Source organism: Typopeltis vanoorti, chromosome 24 (assembly GCF_054136105.1).
Source record: "Typopeltis vanoorti isolate ZY-2024b chromosome 24, IOZ_Tvanoo_1.0, whole genome shotgun sequence".
NCBI lineage: Eukaryota > Metazoa > Arthropoda > Arachnida > Uropygi > Thelyphonidae > Typopeltis > Typopeltis vanoorti.
In genome coordinates this window covers 82,573,715-82,601,420 of record NC_143572.1, presented here as the reverse complement: position 1 = coordinate 82,601,420, position 27,706 = coordinate 82,573,715, and the positions used below count along the sequence as shown (strand labels likewise).

The 27,706-nt window shown below is 36.0% G+C and overlaps 1 long non-coding RNA gene across 1 annotated transcript; it reads right to left on the bottom strand.

The window, feature by feature from the left end:
- Positions 1-16,318: 16,318 nt before the first annotated feature.
- Positions 16,319-26,957, bottom strand: LOC150093480 (uncharacterized). The gene is made up of 2 exons (XR_016550430.1): positions 26,828-26,957; positions 16,319-18,549 (listed from the first exon to the last, which is right to left on the bottom strand). It is a non-coding gene; the product is annotated as an uncharacterized LOC150093480 (long non-coding RNA).
- Positions 26,958-27,706: the final 749 nt, after the last annotated feature.

Below are 27,706 nucleotides of genomic sequence, written 5' to 3'. Positions count from 1 at the left end.
GGGTGAGGTTTCCTCACTGATGTGAACAAGAAAGATGTAGGCTCTGACTTTGACTGGTCGAAGCTAGCAAACTCGTCAAGATCGAAATCCAGGTTCAGGACTTATGTGACTCATCGTTCACCCATCCCAGCATTGTTCTGGAGAAAAGAAAATGCAGTACCTGCAAGAACTGTGATAAACCAATACTAGCAATTAAGAACGTCTTGGCCAACCGGCAGCTCCGGATTTCAGACACTTGTTTGTTTGTCTAGTGCTATAGTGCGTTTACTACGGTGGTAGGACTCTCAGTGCATCGCACTTCTTCAGTCGACCGAGGAGTGGAAGCTGGTTGGTCGGCTGAAGAAGAACGAATTCTCGCTAACCACGAGATAAAACTAATTGCTAAAAGTACCAGAATTAAAGAGGCCCTGGCAGAGGTTCTCCCTCATGGAACATGTGATGCCATTAAATTCCAGACAAAAAGCTAGTTATAAACTTTTATTCTGGGATACAGCGGAACATCAAACATCACACGATGGGATAGGTAATATCTTCATAGCTCTCGTCTCATCCTCTCCATCCCTGGAGCAGCACGTCAGTGAACAGCAACTTGATCAAGCACAGGAGGCTGTGACCACCCACTTGGCTACATCCCTCGATTATCCTCTTCTTCCAAGCTTAGCCATGAGGCTCTTAAATCCATCATCCATGCCCATTGGGATGGATGTCTCCCATAAATTGGAAAAATACCTCAAGAAAGAATTCTCGAAGCAGAAGCACCGAAAACCACGTCAACATCGGCCTCCGGCCCGTATATGAATATAGTGTCCAAAAGACAACAGGAAGAGGGCCTACACAGCGATGCAGGCCCTCTACAAGAAAAAGGAGGTACATGGCTTAAGCTAGCCTAGAAGTCGCTGCCCCTCCACCTGTGGATAAGAAACATGAAGAGTTTGTCGAGTATTGGAGCTCTATCTTCTCCACTCCACCTCTACATCTTCCAGGCTGTGATGAGCCAATGATGTGATCCATCCCTGCTGTCTTATATAGCCCGAAATCTCAAGAAGAAATCAAATCAGCTTTTCCACCTATAGCATCTGCCTCGAGTAGATGGTTTCACCACTTCTAGGCTACGGAAGGTTCCACTACCCATTCTACAACACCAACTAGATGTTCTCTCTCCGCCAATGTCATCCCGCCTATTTTCGTGCAGCCAGGACGATATTCATTCCTAAGAAAAACTTCATCCAGTGCAGCTGAATATAGACCCATCACCATCTCTCCTGTCCTCCTGTGAATTTTTTCATAAGGTTTTGGTCCAAAGATTACAAACGTTCATCCAACATGATTATCGGCAGAGAGACTTTGTCCTTTTGGATGGCTGTGCTGAGGACATCTATCTCCTTTTCTCCCTCCTTTCTGATTCCCGATGCCAATTGAAGCCTCTACATGGCGTCCCTGGACCTCCAGGCCTTTGATGGCATCTCCCTTCCTGCTATCCTTCGAGTACTATCCATTGCCGGATGTCCAGAACCCTTTCTATCCTATATTTTAGAATTTACTCTGGTTGCTCTATAACTATCATGACAGGAGCCTGGTCAACTGCTATTTCCGCAGTGCAAGGGGTTTATCAGGAAGAACCTGTCTCCTCTCTTCTTTAATAGCATCATAGATGAATTTCTTTGTTCCCTTCCAAACCATATTGGATCTCTCTAGGTGATTCTTCCTTTAATGCTATGGCCTTTGCAGACGACCTCATTCTCGTAGCCTCCACTAAGGTAAGCTTGCAGGAGCTCCTCAACCGTGCAGTAGACTTCTTTCATGTTAGAGTCATAAAGATTAATGTAGAGAAGTCCTGTTCACTAGACCTTGTCCCTTATGGTAATGACAAGAAGATAAAGGTCGAGAATGTAGAATTTGCGCTGCATAGGAGGTTATTGCATCCTTTGACCATATCCTAGAGGAGTGAAAATACCTAATTGTCATGTTCTCTCCAAAGGGAAGGCCTTCTGTCCCTTCAGCCTTAGAAGATGGGCTTACATCTTTGAGGAAGGCTCCTCTTAAGCCCCAGCAGAGGCTCTTTATTATATCCTATCATTTACTTCGCCGCTTTTACCATAAATTGGTACTCCAGAGGACACATGTCTCGGTACTGTCCCGAATAGACAGGGCTGTTCCGCTCTGCCGTTAATCGTGGCTGTGATTGCCACCGGATAACCCAATTGCATATTTCAATGCGAGGGTAAAGGATGGTTGACTCAGTGTCCCGTTGCTTAGGTGGTTTTATTCTCGCCTGAGATTTAATAGATTAGCCATGGCAGAGTCATCCTCCTCCCCAATCTGTAGAGAGGCCTTTATTATTCCTATGTTACAAGAAGTATTTAGGTGTACCAAGGGTTGGACCCAGTAACAGATCTCCATGACTGTGACTGTGCTAGCAGAGCACAGTCACAGTCATGGAGATGTGGGCATCTCTGCTCCAAACTTTGTTGACGTTGCTCTGCTAACACAGTCCATCCTGGTGTTCCCTCAACATCAGTGGATAAGGGACAGCACCAGGATGCTACCAGGTGATGAATTCAGTGATCTTGTGAGGATTAGAATCAATGCCCTACCCACTAGGGCCCACACACAGCTATATGGGGAAGAGACAACACCTGCTATTGGACTGGCTGTCTCTACAGCAAAACTTTGAATCATATCGCACAGTGTGGCTTCCATATACATGGTGTCCGGATGCAGAGGCATTGCGTGATCTCCATATTAAATAATTGTTTCAGAAACAATGGTTGGGAGGCCATGGTAGAGCCACTCTATAGGACCAACACTGTGGTAATAAAACCGAACTAAGTAATGAGAAGAGGGAGTGATGTATAGGTCATAGATGCCCAGGTAGTGGATTCAGAGCTCCCACTTACTGATTGCAACAGGAACAAGGTGCACTACTATGAAAGAAATGATCTTGTAAGGCAGATAGAAGAGGTGCTTGGGGTGGCTCCTCATTTTGCAAGTACCACTATCTCCTTCCACAGTGTTTGGTGTGCCACAAGATATAGGGACGTACGTCAATCAGGTCTAACATCTAGAGACTTTCTAATTATCTCCTTAAGAGCGCTGTAGTACACTGATGGCTTGCGTTTCCACCAGCAAATGAATAGTCGGATAACAAGGACTCGCATCGGTTAGATTCTTGTTAAGGCTTTGGCCTATATTGTGTCCTTCGGGACAAGTTGTACTGGATAGTACTGCCCATAAATCACGTACGAACAGTTGGTTTTTTTACAAGGTAACGTTGCTTTTTCTACAGTTTTTTTAAAAAGTTGCTTTTTCTACAAGGTAACGTAACTTTTTTTAAAAAAAAGTTACGTTACCTTGTAGAAGGTGATATTCTTTAGTTGTTGTTCATTCACAAAATTTTAGTTCATTCACAAAATGAAGACGCTATACGTGGAAATCGCCAAGAGATGTTTTACAACACCAGGTGAATTTTATACAAGTCAAACAGACATGCTGCAGCCACCCCAGAGCTGAAATAGCGAGTACTAGCTGCAGCATAATAACACGACGATCAAATTATTTTGGGTTGATTCAGACTGCAGTGTGCAGTCTATTTCATTCTAACCCCATTTACATCACCATAAAATAGTGGTAAATTTTCTGGCCTGCGCACTTTACATATTACTTATGTTACTTCTGTTTCATAACTCATACATTCGTATCACATTAGGGCTGCTGGCACAAACACTAGATGAACTTATGCACACATTCTCGTCTTTCTCGCAAGGTGATCTACTCACTCCGACTCTGTACACTTGGTCTGAATTCAAGAAGTAATTTATTCCTAATAGAAAATCATCATCTCGCGTAATATCTAATGAATGACTTAAATATAAATAATTATGATCATAGTTTATTATTATGCTACATACCAAATAGAATAAGTTATGTCACTATCGCTGTATATGAAAACAAAAACGCAAGAAGCTATTTTCTTTTATTGGATATATTATAAATTTCATTTTTATAACATAAATTGAAAGCCAAACGGCTATTTTTCTGGCATCCTTAATAATAATTAAGGGGATACAGATCCCTTGTTGTTCAACCGCCAGTAGGCAAAACCGATTCATCGATAGTTTTTCGGTATATATAAAACTCATAGATTCGTAGTTCTCGATCTTAGAGTTTTGTTTACTGGCAATTGAACAACAAAGGCCAGAAAAATAGCCGTTTGGCTTTCAATTTATGTTATTATATACAAACACACCTTTATTGCATTCGTATAGTAAAAGGTATGTAAGTTCTTTTCACTTAAACCTTGTTATCTTCCAGATCTACCTACTCACTGATGAGAGCTCAAAAAATGTTGAAACCGGTCTGGGTAGTGATCTCTCCTCATAATGTAATTACAGTATTACATCCCCTAGGGGCTGTGATTTTACATTAGGAGAAAATATCAAGGATAGTAAGGGGGCTTGCTCCACCTTTGCTTCGAGTTGCCTTGGTGTTGTACTACCAAGTGGTCATTTACACTTGGATTCGCAGATAGTTTTTTGGTATATATGAAACTCATAGATTCGTAGTTCTCGGTCTTAGAGTTTTGCTTACTGGAAGTTGAACAACAAGGGATTTGTATCCCCTTAATTAAAATTTCATTTTTGTTATCGAGAATTTCAAAGTTGAATGAAAATTTATTCACGCCATATGCAGCCGATCACAACACTGATTCGAGGCACTATCTTACCAGAGTTATCGTAAATACTGTCCATCTTCGTCCACGTGATCGGTGAGCCACAGGCAACCATCTGCTTTCGGAAGTTATTCATGGCTGTTCATGATGTGCGCACGTTCATTTTGTAATAAATAAAAAAGTTCTGTCTTAGATACTGTGTGGTGATTGTGTTCATTCTGTTTTGATTGTTCCTTTATACTAAAGGCAAATGAGTGTTACTCAACGTTTTTTGGATCATGCCCAACCTCAACGTCTCAAAGATTTTGATGCCCCCCCCTCTAGCATAATAGTCAACCAAGTTCTGAAAAAGTATAATATAAATATGTACATGTACATTTTCTAATCCCCCCCTTCCCTATGGGACGTACGTACGCCCCAGGTTGAGAAACACTGCTCTAAATAGAAGGTAAGCCTACTCTTTGCCATATTGGCCTTAGAAGGGCACCTCGTTCGAGCTCTTGGTTTTTTCGACTTTATAGCGAAATGGGAGGTTTTTTGCTCCAAATTGTACAAACATGAATTCTAAAGGATTCAGTCTATCCTTTAGAATTTAAAGTTGAATGAAAATTCAACTTTCTATATAAAACCAGCAATAAGGAATTATTAATGCTGTTAAATAAAACATAACTTCAATTTTGCCAAGAATTGTTTAAATAACGGTTTACATCTCACAAATTATTCGTATATTTCATATATACAGTATTTTCTTTTTTCTTTAAAAGTTAATTTCTTAGCGTAGAGATTGTTTTAAATTGTTCAAGTATCCATCGTATAATGTCAGTTACGTATTTTAAAGTACGGATTTAGACAATGCAGAATTTCTAAAATTAATAACAGCATTTTATCAAAATCGCTAATATTGAATGGCGCCAAGATGGCGCGTTTAGGCGTACCTGCTATTTAGAGCCTTACTTTATATGTTTAAGTTAAGGGATGTATATCCCATATCGTTTCTTAGCCGAATAAGAAACTCAAAGAGTTTCATGCCGAATATAGTAGAAACTATATAAAGTTCGGCGATTCAAAGCGTAAGCAAATACCTGGATACCGCAGCAACTGACCCTTAAGATAGTGCAAGCTGAGGCAACTCATGTTTAAGGTGGAGAAAGCTCCGATCACTATTCTTGATATTTACCCATAATGTGAACTTAGTTCCTAGAAGCTGTATTATTGTTCAACATGTCGCCGAATTGAAGTCTTTGGCTCTTCATATGCCTAATAATTACTTTATATGGAAACCTACAGCTAATATACAACCCACAACATCCATAATAGTAAGATGTTGTCTGCGTGCAGCTAACACATATTAACGGTTGTATAGATCTGTTATTAGGTTTTTTAACGAACTTTTTTGATGTTCATAATACCAACAAATGAACTTTTTTTTTCGTAATTTCTTATAGTTTGTGCTTTAAAGTTTAAACTGTTAGTTCTCTTTACCCCTAAATATGTGTCTGACGACTAACGAAACTTGTCGGGTTTGTTTTTTAGTACTTGTTTAGTTTTAAAAACAGTCTTTTTTATTAAAAATGTGAACACAAAACCGAAATAATTCGATTGAACTTCTTAACCACAGAAACCTCCGCACGATTAATGTATTTCTTTGTTTTTATACATAGGATGTTTATTTTCTAATTGTCGCATGAGTAGAGAGGGTTTCATGCAACCGTTGGAACACACACACACACACACACACACACACACACACACACACACACACACACACACACACACACACACACACACACACACACACACACACACACACACACACAGGGTTAGGACCGTCATTATCCCCTACAAATGAAAACCTATATTTATTATACTCTTCACAGTATTTCCTTTTCTTCTGTGTTGTACCTAAGCCACGCGCCTTTTTTACTATCTCCCAGCGTGGCTGTACTCGTAGCTGCGAACACGGGTTCAGAATTACTTGGCGACAGGTTATAATCCAATCAAGTTTTTTTTTTTTTTTTAACCGTTCCTGTTTTCAACCACTGATCCGTAACTGACACACTTAAAAATCACTGACAATAATAACTGAAACTATATTAAACATTAAATAAAAAAAAATACTTGAAAAGAATCACAATTGAAGACAACGCACTTACTTATAGTCAGTCAATACCTGAACTGATCAAACAGTCTGGCTACGGATGTATTTATATTTTTGGAGAAGTTCTAGAAACGTCGCAAATGGAAGTCAGTGGAAGGTTTGTTATCGCAAAGGTCATTTCTTAGTAACATGCGATTGTTCTGGAAAGGAGGATGGGTGACAAAAGTGACGCATGAACTGTGCATAATGATCGGTATAAGAGTGGTTTGGGGGAGTGGTTCATAGCCAAGCCCTCACCAATCATCGTTCGCTAATGTGAGTTAGTTTTGAAGTGTCTCGATTAGCAGTGATTCAAACTTAACATTTATTGTTCTGTAACTAACGTTTTGCATTTTGTTTACTTTACTTGTTTTTCCGCCATTACTGATTATTTTTCGTGTACCTCTGAACGGCCTAGCACGTAGCCCCGGGGGTACGCGTACCACCGGTTGGGAAGCGATGTTCTAAGGCAGTGTTTCTCAACCTGTGGTTCGCGGACCACAGGTGGTTCGTGACGATGGGACAGGTGGTCCGCAGGCAGACTTAAACTAAATAAATAAATATATATTTTTAATTATCAAAACAAAACAAATTAAATTGAATAAGTAAGTAAAAAATTATTGAAATCAAACGAAGACTTAAAAAACCAACAGATAGCTTCAGAATGCTCATAGGCTGCAGCAATAAAACTATATTGTTGTTCACTTCATCCCTCTTCTATTACTCATCATTCTGGCACTACAATAATTTGTAGCGGCAGAATAGCGAATGATAAGAGGGGTGAAGTGAACAACAATATAGTTTTATTGCCAATGACAGTATGGGAAGATTTCTTAAATGCAAAAAAGTGCCCCCCCCACGGAGTTACGCCTCTGTAACTTAGTGGTCCATAGAATGTTTTTTTGTCATTTTACTGGTCCTTGGGCTTAGAAAGGTTGAGAAACGCTGTTCTAAGGGATAGACCTTTCTACGAACAGTACTTCCTCCAGATCATCCTATTTCCGGCTTTCCTCTTTAGTAGTTTTATAACCTCTTCCGATTAATGTAAACACTTCTTCTAAGAAAGTATATTTCGGCTGATCTCTTCTTCCTTTCTCTCCCCTTCTAACACGTTTATAATCCATTCATTGTGTTTCCTCATATGTACCAGGAGATGATTGTCTTCAATACGCGACTCTTTTATTTCTTGCAAGACTTATTCGTTAGTTTTCGTTTCTTCATGTCTTTACTAATCTTACTTGTATTAAATTATCTTTTTCTTCTTTATTACTTCTTTTGCCATAGTAATTCTTGTTCATATTTTCCCCGTACATCTTCATCATCTTGGTTAATCCGTCCAAAATAAATGAGTGATTTTACTTAATTATTTTCATTATTTTACCTCTAATCACAATATTTATTCCTACATTGTTATTTTTGAGACTGTCACTATTATTTTAGTTTTCGTTTCATTTATTTAAAGTCAATGATCACATAAAACATCGTCCATTTTATTTAACGACTGTTTTAATCCTGTCGATTTTCAGCAGAGCGAATACAGCTAAAACAGTTTACAACTTTGCTAAAAATGAAATACTTGCTAACCCTACTCCATGAAGACAGAATTGGGAAGCGAAATCCGGCAGACGCAACACAGCAATTCTTACAATTTCAGCAGGTATTTCATCTGTTGCAGATTGGTTTTCAGATAGGAAATTCATTGATCGCTCTGTAAATTTCTTCATGCAGTATCACTGCTCCAAGACTTCCGTCTCTCTTTCTACAAACTTTCTGTTACCTGTAAGAAAATTTCCGCTTTTTTTTTTTATCTCGTCCTTTAATTTTTTTTTTTTTTTTTTTTGTTTGTTTCGGGATAAATGTGTGAGCAGCAATTATTCGATATTCCTTACCAGCATATTTTTGGTTTTCAGTTCATATTCAACTTCTTTATGTCTCTTTGTCCAATTCTGTTTTTTTTTTTTTTTTTTGAGTCTTCTTTAATATTGCTTTGTAATCTACGATACTATTCTTTGCCTTTCAGAGTATTCTTTTATTTGCCTTTTTTTTTTTCGTTCAACAAAATAAGTTACAGAATTAACTTCTTTTGAGTAATACAAGGATTTCCTAGTGGTAATTTTGTAAATCGTATCAATTTGAATAACGGCTTCCCACACCTGTAAGAGAAAAATAAATGTAATTTATTACTCCTATATATTTCGCTCAATATGTTCGGAGCTTCGTTCAGGGAGAAGACAGAAAAACTGTTAAAAACATTTAAGTTCTGAATACAAGAACGATTCATACAGCATGCGTATAATATCACGTGTCTCGGTCGCAGCTGTCCAGTAGGATGAAACACTATTAGAGTTCAGAGACGTAGGAATAGATGTATAATTAATTAACTAATTTAGAAATAATGAATACAAATTACAATCAGTTAACAGCAATCACTTCTGGCAACTTAGAAACAGGCATACAGTCTGCCCGATTGGAAGGAGGCATAGAGCTGTACACGATTCAAAAAATACACAATCAAATATGAACCTACTTTAGTGTAGCATTTTAGTGTGGTTCCAGTGTACTCTATTTCTGATGTGGATTGCATGCGGAGCAAGGCGTGACCTTCAGAATCCAAACATCTTACATAATCATGATGTTGTTCGATTTTAATAGTAGCAAAACGGCCAATCTGTCAATAGCAGCAAATATGAAAAGAACAGGCCGCATGCGACCCACAATGCTCTTCAGTTTGGCCAGTCTGACTGATTGAAATTATTTAATCATACAGGGGAATGTGAAATTAGATGATTTTTTCCTAGCCTTCAATTAATTTTTTACTAAGACTCTGCATGTTTACGTTCATGCGATTGTCACAATCATGTTTCTTTCAATTCGACAATAAATTGCATTTGGAGTTATTCCCAGTGTCGTATTTAATAACAAATTATTACAATCGCTGAGCCTGTGTAGCTCAGTGGATGTGGCGTTTACACACCACGGCGCTTGGCCGCACGAAGGAAGACTTGGTTTCGAGTCTAGTCGGCGACTAGAGGAAATTTTTCTAAACCTTTTTTCGACCGGTTCCCGAGTTAGTCGATCTCTGGCACGGGCAAGAGGGTTTTTCCTCCCGGAAACTCGAGTTTTTCGTCCCGTAAACTCAAGAAAATCGACCGTAGAACCCACATTACTTCAGACATTAAATATATTGTGTTAGGGTTAGGGACCACGAGATGGCGGCACATTTGAGCCGTCTCTCTTCACTGCGTACCGCTTAATTAGTGAAGAGAGACGGCTCAAATGTGATTTTTTTTTTGTTTATTATTACAATCGCTGCGAGGTTCTCTTAGCGCTAGTATCGCTGCAGGGAAATTCAAAGTTACGTCTCCGTGATAACGACTTGATGTCTACGAACGAGAACGAATCATATTACACAAAGTTGGCCGTACCTTGACTGGCTTTGGCAGTGTAGTGTTGGTTGTAGCTGGAGCAACATATTATATAACTGTTATCAGAACCTGCATTATTGTGAGTTTTTCATCATTAGTTTTTTGTAATTAAATTGTCAATCTCGACGCAATGAGCTTAAGTAAAAAGCGTAAAATAGATTCGGAACATCGAGTGTTTAACTCTGAGTGGCCAAACAATGCTGCCTAATTCATCAGCAGGTGTTATTTTCAAAGGTTTTGTAGTTTGATCAGGTGATTAAAGTAGTATTTGCTCTGGTCAACTATATTCAAGCTCGGGGTTTGAAACGCAGAATATTTCTGGTGTTTCTAGAAGAAAATGATCCAGAGTACAGGGATTTACCATACCACACTAATGTACGTTGGTTGCGCCACGGTAAAGTTTTGTCACGCTTTGTCGCTCTAAAAAATGAACTAGATGAATTTTTGGAATCTCAAGAAGATACGAAAAAATTTCCAAAAAGAATGGATGAAAAATAGAATCAAGATTTATTTTTCTTGTGTGACATTTTGGGTCATTTGAATGACCTTAACTTACAGCTTCAAAGAAAAAATGTTTGTTTTTCAGTTAATGTCTCTTATAAAGTCATTCAAAATGAAATTAAGTTTGTTTGAAAATCAACTTGCTATGGGGGATATGTCACATTTCATAAGTTGTCGACAGAATATAACATCAGAATATCATTCAATGGTGGGTGGAAAATATATGAAGCACATATCACTTCTAAGGGAAGAGTTTCAGAAAATAATGCCATTGAGTAACGAAGACGAAGTCCGCATAAAAGTGATTGAGGATCCATTTTCTGTCGAAGCAGGAAATCTATCTGTCGAACTCCAGATGGAAGTTATTGATTTCCATTGTTCTGAAAACTATTTGGTCAAGCATAAGGAGGGTATACTATACAAGTTTTATTCTATTTTGGATCAGGATAAATTTAAAAGTTTGTTGGATACTGCCTACAGCTATTTTGTATGTTTGGGAGCACATATACTTGTGGACAAACATTTTCGGTCAGGAACTTGAACAAAACCAAACAGCGTTCATCTTTAAGTGATATCAATTTAGAGGTCACATTAAAAACGGCCACTTCAAACATGACACCAAACTTTGATAAAATAGTGGCAACAAAGAAATGTAATGTGTCATATTGTGACATCCTGAATGTCACTGATATTTCACTGAGAATAAGTGTGATATTCTCAGTGAAATTATTAGTAAAATAAAAACCACTTAAGCATAAACTTTATGTTTATGCTTAAGTGGTTTTTATTGAGACATTTTGCAGCTATATCTATTTGTAAATAGTTTTGATTATAATTTTAATTGTAACTCTCTAAAAAATTTCAATATGCATATTAGTTATTATTTACTGCAGACCTACTAACAAATTTACTTAAGTTTAGCTGCAATGGACTAGTCTAAGATTCAAGATCCTAAGTGATCTGGCCCTTGGTCAGGTGGTCCACGTTGGATTTGGCCCTCAAAGACAATCAAGTTGTTCAGGCCTGATCTACACAAAGGGTACGCCAGTTATATACACATTTTTAGGAGAGTGGGGTACGTGAAGCATAAAAGGTTGAGAACCACAGTATCTTTTCTCCTTCTGGACAGATGTGATCGACACACATGATATTATGCACGTTGTATGATTCGTACTTCTATTCAGAATTTAAATCAGAAAAATTGTTACCATTTTTTCTGACTTCCCACTGAAAGCAGCTCACGATTAGATTATATTTAGTTTTCTCTAACACGTGAGAAGCTATTATTGAAAAAATAGTATAACTAACAGAAATCTCCTATTAAACCAATCGCAACTTATTTTTAATTTATTTCTTGATGACGCCCAGTCTTGTTCACTGTTATTCCCATGCAATAAATCTCTTTCTTTTAAAATTCTTTTTTTTTTTTTTCGTGTCTGAAGTATTTCAATATCTTTTTTTTTCTCAGCTTATTCAAAGTACTTTCTCATTTTAGTTTTCTTTATAATTTGCAATAACGAGCGTTTGGTCACCGTCTATTTCAGCGACTAGGTGGCTGACCCGAGTTGGTTTTTATATCTCTTCTTAACTAGTATATAATTAACCTAGTGTGGTGCAACATCTCTTGGCGATTTCCATGTATAGCGTCTTCGTAATTTAAACTATAAGGTCATATTGTTTACAGAAACGAAACAGCGGTTCTCCTCTTGCATTCTCCTTGGCCATTCTTCCAAATCTTGCATTTATTTCACATCCTCTCCAATCACTGCATTAAGGCCAATACAACCAATGGATGAATTGCGCTAGTGCTAGGATATAAAGTACGTAGGGAAGACCACTTACAATCTCAAATGGTCAAGTATTCTGAGATTCGAAGATCTAATAGGAATCCAAGCATGAATCATTGCACTATGACCAAAAATTGTATCTGTAAAAAAGGGTTTCGTAAGAAACCTTTATATGTTAAGAGGAATGAAATGCGTTTCGCTTATTTAGCGACTGGTAGTTTATGTTTACTACAATAAAATATAAATTTAAACTGGTCGTCGAGACTGGAGTGCCTGTTTTGGGGAGTTGTGAACGTTTATAATATAAAGAATTTTATCTTTTAATCCAATCTCTGTTCATTATCAGTGGGGAAGCATGTAGTGTTGCTATTGTATTCTCCCAAGCGTTTTTTTTTTTTTTTCATGTTGCTCGCTACGAAAAGTTATTATAGTACATTTTATACTGTAGATTGGCTGAGACGATATTCTTGATATTTTTTCTGTACCAATTTTGTAATTTTTTTTGTTATTTTCATTTTATGTTCATAAAGTCCGAAACTCTAGTGTAGGGATGAAAAATGAAACTTTTTCAAGCTACTTCAAGCCTCTAATAAATGGGGTGATGGGCTGATATTGGGCGATGATTTGAAATTTAAAACCAAAAATAAAAACAAAATCAAATGGTAAAATTGTTGGATTGTTAGTAGGACATTACAAGATTTATTTGAATAGTTCCCACAACATTTATGAAATATTTTGCTTGTTCAATATTCTCACGTCTAACCACTATTTTAACTATTAAACTTGGTTCTTTTGACATTGTCACCATTAATTAATTTTTTTTTTGTATTTATCTTAAATGCAAATTTATCATAAATGAAATTTATCATCACTGCATCAACTGGATGAAAAGTAAAAAGCGACATGTTTTCCTTTTGGGGTAATAATACAAGAGATCATTCGGGTGTTAAACAGGCGTAAGGAACGTTGATCAAAGTTTTAGGCCAGTTTATCCTTGACAGTGACCGCAAAGCAAAACTTCCACCTGGGCACATTGCAAGTCTCCTGCATTTGGCTCATTGAAATCAATTTTTGGATGTGTTCATAATTTGGGTTGAAATATTTCGAGTTGAGCGCAAACAGAAAAGCCAGCTAGATATGTTTGATGGTTTACATTTCCGGCAAGCGTATTGGTGGATGGACACACTCTTGGTTATAAGAGACAACAATTTAAAGCGGAACGGAAATAAATGTTTCGACATGAATAACAAGTGTTCGAATGCTTGAATCCGACCAGCGACATTAGCCCAGCAATCATGAAGATGCTCCATTTAGCTTAACGAGTGGATGAGGATCCTCGTGCATGTTGCTGAATGGGAGAACAATAAAAAATTCGATTGTGGTTTGAAAGTCCTACAGGACGAACAACTTCCGTAGTACAGTTAGGTTTATTACTGAGGAAGATGACTGCCCAGTATTCGGATATATACGTGAACTACAGCAGGCATTGCAAATCTGCGAGAATGGTATTTGCATTGATAGTGCAAGGCCGCCCAAAGCGGAAAAAAGTTTGATTCCAGTCCCTGACCACAATTGAACTTATGACAGTAGGTAGGGTACAGATATGAAATGCTCTGCATGACATAGCTGTATTAGCTGTGAATGAACAGATTTAAAACAATGTTATTTAAGATGGTCGATGTTCTCTCTGTTTACGCATTTAAGATAAATACAAAAAAAAAAAAAAATTAATTAATGGTGACAATGTCAAAAGAACAAAGTTTGATAGTTAAAATAGTGGTTAGACGTGAGAATATTGAACAAGCAAAATATTTCATAAATGTTGTGGGAATTATTCAAATAAATGGAGAATGCAAACTGAAAATGCGAAGAATTGCTATGGCAAAAGAAGCATTAAAGAAAAAGAGATCATTTATTACAAGTAACATACCTAAATTTTAAAGGAAAAAATTATCATCTCTTCACTATAAGGTCTGTAATTTTTAACAATTTTATTCTATTAATGATTCGATCTGATTTTAGAAGAGCATCATAATAATAAAAAAGTAGGTAATCTATCAAATTTATTGATGGAGATGGTGACATCCTAGCTTCTCGGTTACCCACTTGCACTTTCTGCTTGTCCTCTGCAAATGATTGCACTAATAGATTGGTATATCCAACTACACGCATTCTTTATACAAAATAGAGATTTTGAACAACGGTTACAAGTCTACACTTCACCCTCCCTTTCCCAGCAGATATCCTTAGAAATGAATATATTATTTCAAATTAATGAAGAGACTTGATATTTCCAATGAAAATATACCAGTACTTGCATAATACGAACATAATCCGCATAATCCTTTATGTGGAGATTTTAAAATGTCATATTGAATTTATTCGATATTAATGTATAATAATAATACAAAGAAGAAAAACAATAAGAAACAAGAAGCATTTCTATTTAAAATAAAAATGGCTCTGATCATTTGTCCCCTGAGCACTCAATTTTTCATCAAAACAAGATATACTACTTAAATAAAAAGAACACTGATGTTCGGATTTCTATTGTTTCGTAATATACAGATAAGGACTGCATCCTCCAATCTGATGATATGCAGGCACTCAGCTCATGAGCTGGAGAACAGCTGCTACCACTGATGTGTCTATCACCTTTGCTGCAGTGATTTTTCTGAACTAGGATTTGGGATAGACGAGTAGTACCTTGCTTATATTCAGGGAGTATAACTTTTACTTGTACTCTTATGAAATTATATCACTGAAGCAGCATTTCTCTCACCAAAACTACCGAACGAACATACCAGTCTTTCTGCCTACAAATGTAGTTTCAGGTATAAAATCTTTTGTTTTGCTAACAGTGTTTATCGAAGTTTCAATATTATCTCGGTCTGTTCTACATTCATGCAGCAAGAATCTCTGCTTGCATCATCAAATTCTGGCAAAGATCTTTCACCTGTACATAAATGTGCACTGGATTACCTCCCCTTGACTGATGTATCTGCAGATCTCAACTGCTAAGCATCGGTGATATCTTCTGAATCATGTAAGTATCTTCTAAGAATGGAAGTCTCACTTCTGAATGAGCTAAAATAAGAGTGAAGTGGCTGAGACTAGATTCATCTAGCCTATATCATTTCTGCTCGGCTTCGTTTTCGCCAGAGCTATGCATCTTTTCTTCCTAATCGTGATGCCCATTCCCAGATGTTCCATTCAAAGGAGTAGAAAGTATATTTGATTTAACAGGAGGGCAGGTGGTGTTACTGATAGATGATCAAAGACAAGTCTGATTTACGTTGATTGTCTTTTATTCTTAATTCTTGCATGTGAGTTGCGTGGTGTTGCTCCAGAACGTTATGCTGGAGTACAATTTGGATTACAATTAAATCAACGTTCACATTTTCAGTCTTTGGAAATGGTAGTTCCAAAAACCACATTAAATGAAATGGCCTTCCTCGTATTCTACTGGAGCGAACATCTTTGGATTCACATGGCTAACTGAATACATGTATGTCTCTCCAGATTGCTAATTAATACCCACTTTTTCATTCCACGAGACCGTACCATTCTAAGTGATGTTCCTTGGTCGTTGCAGTTGCAATAAACACAAGAAAATGCTTATAGTTTCCAAAAAAAATATGGAGACTCATATAACTTATTCCAAGCCGCTTTTTGCATCACAATGCTTGGTAAACATCACATTTGCTAAATTTTTTTTATTAAAATTATGATTATATATCGTGATTACATATTTAGATTAAATTTGATTATACTTATATGATACATACATTTCATTACATATTTTTAAATCACTTCTTTTTTATTATTCAAATTATGATTACATATTTACAATGCATATCTGGTTTTTTTTTGTAACAAATTTAATTCATACAAAATTTCCTTTGTTTTCTGTATAATGTATTACTCATAGTTACTGTAGTTGGTAATTTATAGTTGCAGTTCAATAACATTGCATTTTAAGTGTTCTACAAGTTTTCAGTTTTTTGTGACATTAAAACACATTCGTTTGCACTGTTTTGAGAACTTTAAATTGTCATTGTTTTGATGACTTCCCATCTGTCCATGTAAGTGTGATACTTTTAAACTTCAATTAGGACTTCGACAGTGATTTTTCCTAATATATATTTCTTCAATAAAAAAACATATATTAATAAAGCCCATTCAAAAGAAATAATTTGTAAGTTGTGATTAATTAATTTTGAATCAATGCAAAATTACTTGTACATATGCGACAAGGACACATCCACCCTGACTCAATAGCTAACTGTGTTGAAATCTTGAGTGGGTAATCAGATTTCCTTTTCGGGAGAATGTTTTCCCGCACGTTGGACAAGTGAAAGGTTTCTCACCAGTATGTACTCTTAGATGCGTTTTCAGATTCGAATTCTGAGAAAACATTTTTTTGCAAATTTCACATGGAAATGGTTTATTTCTGGTGTGAACTCTTTCGTGCCTTTTCAGCTCACATGCATAGAAGAATTTCTTGTGACAGATTTCGCATGCAAATGAGTAATCTGTGGTGTGCCTTTTCATGTGTTTTTTCACATAGCCCGCTTCAGGAAATTGTTTACAACATATTTTACAGGAAAAAAGTTTCTCTTCGGTTAGATGATGACGTTTTTGGTGCCGTTTGAAGGTGCTTAGAGTGGAAAACATGGAGCTACATACATGACAAGTGAAAAGTTTCTCATTAGTATGTATTCTGCAATGTCTTTTCAGACTTGAACTGACTGAAAACCTCTAGTTGCAAATTTCGCATAGAAACGGTTTCTCTCTGGTGTGAATTCTTTCGTGTCTTTTCAGGTCAGACGAGCCTAAGAATTTCTTGTCACAGATTTTGCATGCAAATGAGTAATCTGTGGTATGCCTTTTCATGTGTTTTTTAAGATAGCCTGATTGAGAAAATTCTTTGCCACATATTTCATACGAAAAATGTTTTTCTTCAGTAAGTTGGTGTTTTCGGTGAAACGTTCTGATGTGAAGAAAAAGACTTCTTTTCTGAGAAAAGGCACTGTCGCATATTTCACAGGTGATAGGTTTCTTCTTCAAGTGTACATTAGCTAAGTGGAGTTTTATTGTATGAGGGAGAGCAAATGTCTTGTGGCATATTTGGCATTGAAAAGGTCTCTCATTTGTGTGAACAACGGAATGTGTTTTAAGAAATGCCATTGCAGAAACTGATTTCGCACACACTTCACAGGAAAAACGCCTTTCACCGCCAAGAGTTTGGCAATTACTTTTGCGTTCGGCTGTATGTTAATCGACAAGCGCTTGCTGTATTCAGATTTCAATTCCTCACATGTAGCTTAAAATAATTAAAACAGGAAAACCAGTTTATACATTCGGAACAACGAAAATATTTTTAGGTATGAGTCAACCTTATGTGTCTATGAAGCCTGACCTATAGGGATATGTCCTCTGGCATTTTCACACTTGAAACAATGTTCTGATGCGTGATCCACAATTTTGCGTATCTTGAAATAATATAAACTGTAAAACCGCCAATCGTATATCTCACATGGTTGAGCTACAAGTTTCACATGAAATAGCTTCTCGCTTTAGTGCGTTTACAGATGCTGTCGAAGATTTGCGGAATCAAAGAATTTCTTCTAGGATGTCTTACAAAAGACATTTTTCTTCACATGCACTTTCTGGTGCTTTTAGGCTGCCACGGCAATGAAATTTTTTCCAACATTTTTCACATGATGGTTTACCACTGGAAGCCATTTCTGTTTGACTGCAATGAATTCTACAGCGCTTTAAGATGATCTTTTCGCTTAAAGGCTTTGTGGAAATACTTTACACATAAAGATGCTTTTATCCGAGTGATTATTGTTGTCTGAACTAAGACATTTCAGTAAGAAATGTGGTTGACCCTTCTTCGCTACTGCAGAAGGAGAACTCATTTTTTTTTTTTTTTTTTAATTTGCTTCATATGTTGTTGCTTGTCTGCTTGGTTTTAATGTATTAGTAGGCAAAATATCTCCTGGCAGTAATCCTATTCACGTTCTGTAAAGGAAAACGAGGCAATTAATGCTAAATTAAAACTTCATTTCATAAATAAAATATTTTCACCATATTAACTAATATGTTAATGTTTAACAGCAACTAATATTTAAATTTTAATCTAGATATTTAATATTTGTAACGAAAAACAAAAATAATGCTTAATCTATCAGTGCACAATAAGAGTGAATATTATCGCTCTTTAAAACGAAGACTGTGTTGGCAAACCTGATTTGATTTGCTAAAGGAATGTAGTCATATTATAATCGGAAGTTGAAGATGTCCTCAGGAAAAACACTGAGGATGATGTTAGATATGAACGTATTTCTTGCATACTTCAAAATTGTAAAATGATGGTCAAAGTTTAAAGATGGCTTTTTAATCTGGGAGTGAATTTCATAAGAAATACCACTTTATTCAGTTGGTTGTATTCCAATTATTACCAGACTAGCAATTGTGCTTTACAGTTATAGGTAGCATGAGCAGCCATTCTTTTGTTGATATTACTCTCTGTTCTTATTTCTTTAGTTTTGCTTCTCTTAATCATTCTTAGGTATGCAGAGTTTCCCTCGGCCAGATCACAATATTTCAGGCTTTCCTTTAAGAGTTTTATAACATCTTCTGATTAATGTAAACACTTCCTCTAAGAATGTGTATTAATTTGTTAGTTTTCTTTTCTCCATATCATTACTAATCTTACTTGTATTAAATGATATTTTTTTATTTAATACCTCTTTGCCATACCCTCCAAACAGACAAGGGCAATGCAATCGTCATACTAAACAAAATAGCTTATCGCGAGAAAATCCTGGCATTATTACAAATCAGACACCTATTCTGAAATAGATCGAGACCCAACGAGGGAGATACATAATCGAACAAACAATCTCAAGACGACAACGGAACTTCCAAGAAACACACGTCTTTTTCTTCAATCTCTACATCAACCGCATACGCTCAGTATTATCCGATGAAGAACTATTAACAAATAAACTCAAATATCTAGAAAGAACTTCCTTAAATAATGGATACTTTTCCAAAAACATTAAGAGGACACTATACCAGAGCCCTCGAAACAACAGAGATCCCTAACAACCCCAAGGATTATATTTCTTTACCTTACATCAGTTAACTCTCTCGGAAACTAGGAAGAATTTTGAAAAAATTTAATATAAAGATGTGTTTTTCAACTCTTCCAAAATGAAGGTCAGTTCGAAGCCACCCAAAACAACCTCACAACCATCTTCAGTTCCCTGGTGTATATAAAATAATATGTGATTGTGGGAGACCATACCATGGACAGAGTGAAAAGTCAATCCTCCTACGACTAGAGAAGCATCAGAGAGACATTTCATACAATAGAATCAGAGCAAAAGAACCCTCAAGTCACGTCTTTTTCTCAGTGAACACAAACGATGAAGGCCACCAACATGGAATAGATTGGAATGCAACATCAAACGTTTATATTTGTCACGATGAAGGGAACATTGCATAGTTGAATCCAATGAAATCATCCTGGACTCTTCTCACATCAACAGCAATCTCAGTTATATAGTCTACTTGACTCGCATAGTTCAGCCATTAGATACTAGTGTATGCGTGAACTCACATGCTTGCATATAAACAACAATAGGACTACAGCATGGACTATAACAACAATTCAAACTTAACTTCAGTTTATAAGTCTGCTATTACAATGGCACAGTGTTTTTTGGGTTTTTCATTTGCTTTAGGTGTGTTCCCACACCTAAAGAACACACCTAAATGAGTTCTTTAGGTGTTCCCACACCTAAAGAACTAATTTTTGATGAAACAGGTCATGTGCTTCAATAAATTAACTTGTCTGTTTTCTCGGTTTCAGTCAGTCAAAAAAATATGAACATATCTACTTATTGAGCCAATGTAACTGATGATGGTATATATATATATATATATATATATATGACAGAATGAACATTGACTCGGTTAACATACATAGTTTTATGTATGTTAACCGAGTCAATGATCATTCTGTCATCTATAACCTTCATGACGAGGCTTCTATTATCAATAATAAAAGAAACTTCAACAAGACACTAAAGAGGATTGGACTAAACATCAACAGGTTGGTCTTCTTCAAACGTTGCAAATTCCATGCTGTCTTTCCTAAATTTATATCTTTAAAGAAAACATAAAACTAATACATATATATATATAATATGTTCATTTTAATATAAACTGACTAAAAATCTGATAATTATAACAAATTGAGATTTATTTGAAAACGCAACATGTTTCGTCGGGATTAACTTCATCAGGCGTTAAGAACATAGAAAGCTATTAAAAAACACTGAAAAAAAAAAAAAAACATTGAGACACTCTAAAGCTATAATATTCAACTGTAAATTGCAGTTATTATGAACTCGAGCTATAGTCCGTGTTAAAGTTCTATTGTTGTACACTTGTGCGTGTGTGGAACTACGCGATCTCCAGTATCTGAATGTAGAGCTGAAAGAGTCAGGCAACGTATAGCTGAGATTATTGTTCATATGAAGAAGGTCCAAGGTGATTTCTTTTGACTCGACAATGCGGCGTTCTAACTCATCATGGCAATTGTGTAGGTTTGAAGTTGTTGATCAATTTACTTCATGTCGGTGGCTTTTGTTGTTCGTGTTTGTTGAAAACAGGACATGGCCTGATAGGGCAGTAGCTCTGGTTCTCTTGTAAGCAATGTCTCTGGTGTTCCTTGAGACGTAGGAGAATAGATTTCTCCGTTTGGCCATAGTAAGGTTTTCTGCACTCACTGTGACTTTGTATACACCTGAGAATTGTCGGTTGCAAGATTGTTTGTAGTTGCTGAAACTTGATCTTATTTTTTAGAAGAGTCGAGAAGCATGTTTGTATGTTAAATTTCTTTAAGATTCTACTCAATTTTTTGGATAGTGTGCTGATATATGGCAAGGAGATATAACTTTGGAGTCCTTCTGAGTCTCTATGTTGACAGTGGGATAATTCTTTGTCGATACTTTTTAAAGAGTAGCTATTGCTTTTAAAGGCCCATTTAATATGTTGCAGTTCTTTTTTAAGTTCTTCTTCTTCTTCATCTGACAGTACTGATTTTGCACGATTCGCAAGAGTTGATATAATACCCAACTTTTGCACTGGATGGTGATGTGAGGACGCATGCAAATATCTGTCCGTGTGTGTTGGTTTTCTAAATATAGAGACTTTTATTGATTCAGGCGTTTTGGTGAGTTTAACATCTAGGAAACAAAGGGAACTATTTTTTTAAATCTCCATGGTCAATTTGATATCCTGATGAAGGTTGTTTAAGTGGTTGAGAAACCTGTGAAGATTCTCAATACCATGCTCCCATAGGAGGAATATATCGTACACATATCTAAGCCAAATTCTTGGTTTTAAACTAAAAGAGGAGATTGCCTTTTGTTCAAAATCCTCGAAAAAAATGTTGGCTAATATAGGAGAGAGGGGGCTTCTCATAGCTAATCCTTTGACCTGTTTATAGTTTACCTTCAAATTCAAAATAGCCAGAATTTACACAGTGAGAGAGTAGAGAGAACATTTTATTTGAAATCTTGTTCTTTAAAATATGGAGAACTTCTTGTGTTGGAATGTTGGTAAAGAGTGCTACCACGTCAACGCTTACCATGATGTCAGAAGATTTGAGTTTTAACTAAGATGGAGAAAGCAGCTTCGCTACTTCCTACCGCAGACGTGAGTTTACTTCGCATAGAAGCAATTCTTGCAATCAACAATGCAAAACCTCCTTCTGATATTATATCCCCTGGTGAGAGACTTGCAATTAAAAATCTAAGAATTAACAAGGACATCGTCATCTTAAAAGCTGATAAGGGGAATGCAACTGTAGTTCTAGATAAAATAGACTACCGAGAAAAAAAATCTTAACATTGTTAGTCAGATAGTTATTCGGAAATTGAGAGGGATCCAACAAGAGAAATACACAATAGAACCAATAATCTCCTACAAAAGACCACATAAATTCCACGAAATACATGGCTTCAATCCGTTCTTCACACCCACTCATTCCAAGGCTATATGGTCTTCCTAAGGTACATAAAGAAAACTATCCACTGAGATCTATAGTAGACAGCCTTGACTCACCCACCTACAGGTTATCTAAATATCTAGCATCATCGTTAAAAGCTTATGCAGGAAAATCTTATTTTAAAAACTAAACAGTTTTGTCTCTAAAATGAAGGACTGAAATCTTCTGACATCATGGTGAGCTTTGACGTGGTAGCATTCTTTACCAACATTCCGACACAAGAAGTTCTCCATATTTTAAAGAACAAGAATTCAAATAAAATGTTCTCTCTACTATCTCACTGTGTAAACTCTGGCTATTTTGAATTCGAAGGTAAACTTTATAAATAGATCAAAGGATTAGCTATGGGAAGCCTCTTTCTCCTGTATTAGCCAACATTTTTTTCGAGGATTTAAACTAAAAGGCAATCTCCTCTTTTAGTTTAAAACCAAGATTTGGCTTAGATATGTGGATGACATATTCCTCATATGGGAGTATGGTATTAAGAATCTTCACAGGTTTTTCAACCACTTAAACACCCTCCATCAGGATATCAAATTGACCATGGAGATTTAAAAAAATAGTTCCCTCTGTTTCCTAGATGTTAAACTCACCAAGACGCCTGAATCAATAAAAGTCTATATTTAGAAAGCCAACACACACGGACAGATATTTGCATGCATCCTCACATCACCATCCAGTGCAAAAGTTGGGTATTATATCAACTCTTGCAAATCGTGCAAGATCTGTGCTGTCAGATGAAGAACTAAAAAAAGAACTACAACATATTAAATGGGCCTTTAAAAGCAATAGCTACTCTTTAAAAAGTATCGACAAAGAATTATCCCACTGTCAACATAGAGACTCAGAAGGACTCCAAAGTTATATCTCCTTGCCATATATCAGCACACTATCCAAAAAACTGAGTAGAATCATAAAGAAATTTAACATACAAACGTGCTTTTCAGTTCTTCCAAAAATAAGAACAAGTTTCAGCAACTACAAACAATCTCACAACCTTCTACAATTCCCAGGTGTATACAAAGTCACATGTGAGTGCAGAAAACCTTCTATGGCCAAACAGAGAAATCTCTCCTCCTACGTCTCAAGGAACACCAGAGAGACATTGCTTACAAGAGAACCAGAGCTACTGCCCTATCAGGCGTTTTTGTTTTCAATAAACACGAACAACGAAAGCCACCAACATGAAGTAAATTGGACAACAACTTCAAACATTCACATTTGCCATGATGAGGTAGAACGCTATATTGTCGAGTCAAAAGAAATCACCTTGACCCTCTTCATATGAACAATAATCTCAGCTATAATTTGCCTGAATCTTTCAGATCTACTATCAGATACTGGAGATCTTGTGGTTCCACACACGCACAAGTGTACAACAATAGAACTTTAACACGGACACTCGAGTTCATAATAACTGCAATTTACAGTCGAATATTATAGCTTTAGAGTGTTTCAAAGTTTTTTTTGTTTTTTTTTCAGTGTCTTTTAATAGCTTTCTATGCTCTTAACGCCTGATGAAGTCAATCCCGACGAAACATGTTGCGTTTTCAAATAATTCTCAGATATTTATTCAGTTTATATTAAAATGAACATATCCAACCTCCGAGTTAATAGTAGTAGTAGTCATATATATATACATACACACACACACACACACACACACCTACCCTGATTAAAAAAAAAATCCATTATGCCATATATATATATATATATATATATATATATATATATATATATATATGGTATAATGGATTTACTGGGCAGATAAATATATTTTTTAAAATGGTTAAGTGACTGAAAGCCAAGTGATAAAAAAAAATAAAAAAATACTGTTTAATTTAGCACGACTACTTTCGTCTTCATAGAAGACTTCTTTGGGTGCACAATAAGAGCAATCAACAAAAATTGCGAAAGAATAAAAAATCTAAACATTAAAACGTTAGCGTATTGACATTTGAAGCTGTTCTGTGTATCTCATTATTGTTGGGCGTGCACATGCATTCAATATCTCCTGAACGCCAAAGTTCGATGGCAGCACAATGGCAGTCCAAAAGATTATAACTGAGGTTGTTATAGTTGATTGTGGACGATTTCTTTGGATTCCACAATTTTTCTTTCTAGTTCATCATAGCAGCAAAAGATATTTTCCAATTTGTCCCATAAAACTGGAAACATAAATTATCAAAAAAAGTTATGTGTTCATCAACTGATTATATTAGTTCTGGCTATTTCCAGTTTAAAGATATTATTTACAAACATGGTTTAGACATGGATAACCATTATCGCCCATACTTTCAAATCTATATTTGGAATCTTTTGAAGAAAACGCTATCTCCTGCTTTCCTTTGAAACCAAAATTGTGGAAAAGATATGTCGATGACATCTTCTTAATTTGGAGCCATAGTTCTGAATCTCTAAAGAACTTCGTTGACCAGATCAACAGTCAACACATAAATATTAAATTTACTGTAGAATTAGAGGTGGATGGCTCTCTCCCTTTCCTTGATGTCAGACCAGAGGCATAGCTATGGAGGAGGAGTGGAGGGGGCGGTCCACCCTGGGCAGCACTTTTGCAGTAAATTCTAAAATACAACTCAGAAACTCATTTCCAAAGATTGTAATACTACTGCGAAATTTCCTCACATATGCTGTAAGCGTTGCCAGTTATGAGAGGAACTTTTCTAAATAAAATTGAATAAGAATTACCTACATTATTATGAAATAACTTTTCCACTGTCAACAGAAAAGAAAGAAAAATAATATTTTAGAATATTGAAATCAAAGTTTTACTTCAAAATAAACATAGTGTTTTAATTTATTTCCCTATAAGTCATTTTGACTTTTTGTAGTATTTTTGGTGTGTATTGAGAGGGGCATCAAAAGCTCTAGCTACACCACCACAATACATGGAATTATGCAAAGATTTAATTTAACAAAACATTGATACAGTTCTGTGTAAATAATAAGTTAAATATAATGAATACATTTTATCAGCATAAAATAACTTATGGAAACAGAAGAGAACAGGAATCCATAACAGATTATATTATATGTAAGAAAATAATACACCCATCAGAAATAGAAGTTAGAGTGTAAACATCACGAGAAATTGGAAGTGACTATAACTGCTAATATGTAAACTAAGTAATGTGTAATTATTTCTGCTTCTCTTTGGTGGAAAATTTAACAATGACAACTTCACATTTTGTTCTACCTAGTCTAAACTTTGTTTCAAAAAGCTCTGATATCAATTTAGATGAACAATCGGCAGACTTAAAGCTGAGATTGTGAATAGCAACATGAAATGCAAAAGTTGCTTTTTTAGCAGCTATTAAAAACTCTTTGTCACTTGGATCAGCACCTTTAAAATATGACAATATCTTTGAGGAAGTTCCTGCCGCTGCTAGACTAGCCTTATGTTTCGCACATGTCAAGTGATTTTTTTTAATGTCCGAAAACGCCCACCGTGAACCACAGAAAATTCTGAAGAGCACTGTTCACATTTCACTTCGTCAATATGCCACAAACGTTTTTCAAAAACGGATAATCCTTTTTTAATTCATCCATAAACACACAGTTTCTTTTTGGGGTTAAATTAATTTAATTAAGTAAAAAAAAAATACAAACACGACGAAAAGAAACACCGACTCGCAATCTAAACTCAACTAAGATTGCGCATGCTCAACAATGACTTGCGACGCAGCGTGCAGGCCAGAGTCAATTGGGGTATTCGTGTTGCCTAATCGCCATTTTCAAAGGCTGCACTTTTTGTACTGCATGTACATTCTGCACTTTTAAATTTTTACAAAATAACCGGGACAAAATGACAAACTGGCCGGGACCATACCGTCAAACCGGGATGTACGGTAAGCCTATGTATTGATATATATCATTTCATTTTTAAGTCTGTTTATTATTCCTTGTATAATGTAAAAAGTTAGTTTGATATCATTTCATATATCTCGTATTATATACATCACATTAGATATCATTTTATATTATATTTATCAATAGGATATCATATTAGAGTGTCCAGAAATCATTTCAGATAGTTTTGCTAGGGAGAATTATTTAAAAATAACGTATAGAGACCAATTACAATCGAATCGAATTCACTTTTTTAGAATTAGTTAAACGATTGGATAATTATTGAACTATTTCATTTTATCACTAGGTTTATAATTCTCGTTATATGCTCAATACAATACTTACTTCACAAAGTCTAGAACAATCTGTTGCCTTCCATCCATCACGACGACAATTCTGTAGCTATATTGCTCTTCTATCCGGATCTCTTGGAAATCGATAGAGACTAAATCCTTTAAAATACCTGTTTGCACAATTTGGAGCAGAACAACCTCCCATTTCACTATAAAGTCGAAAAAATCGAAAGCTCGAACGAATGCGAATCTGGGACCAATATGGCGGCAAGTTAGCGTACCTTCTATTTAGAACCTTACAATAAACAAGTCGATGTCATTTGTTGCAGTAGTGTTCTGAGGTCCTCAATTTGAACACTAGATGGCGAAGTATCAGTAAGTAGTCTCACAATTTACTTATTCTTAAGGTGCTTAACTGCGAATTAGTAAGTAAATTTTAGTGTGTCAATTATATCACAAGGTGATATAACTGATATTTGTGTGCCTTTTATAGTATCCAAGCAGTCAATAAAAAAGATCTACAAACCGGAGTACTGCAATAACCTGACGTACATGGCGGGTGCTAATCTTAGGAAATGGCGATACGCTACAAAGTATGCGAGGAACTAGCAGATGATAACAAGGTGCGTAAACTCTAATTTTAACAAAAACTATCATTTTTACTGCGCAAACTGAGTGAAAGTCAGTACAAAAATTATCAGAAGACAGAAAGCTGACCTATCAATGTATTACATAAAAATTTAGACACAATTCGAGCTCACAGCGGTCAAGTCCTTTATCCAAAGCGGTATGCATTCCACTGCTGAACAGTGGTCGCAGGCAAATGTGTCACTCATTCTTGACACCAGTGCTACGGAATCGGATTAAATTTCAAAATTTGAATATCATGCACTTTCTTAACTTTTACTTATGACAGCAACCAAAGAAAATT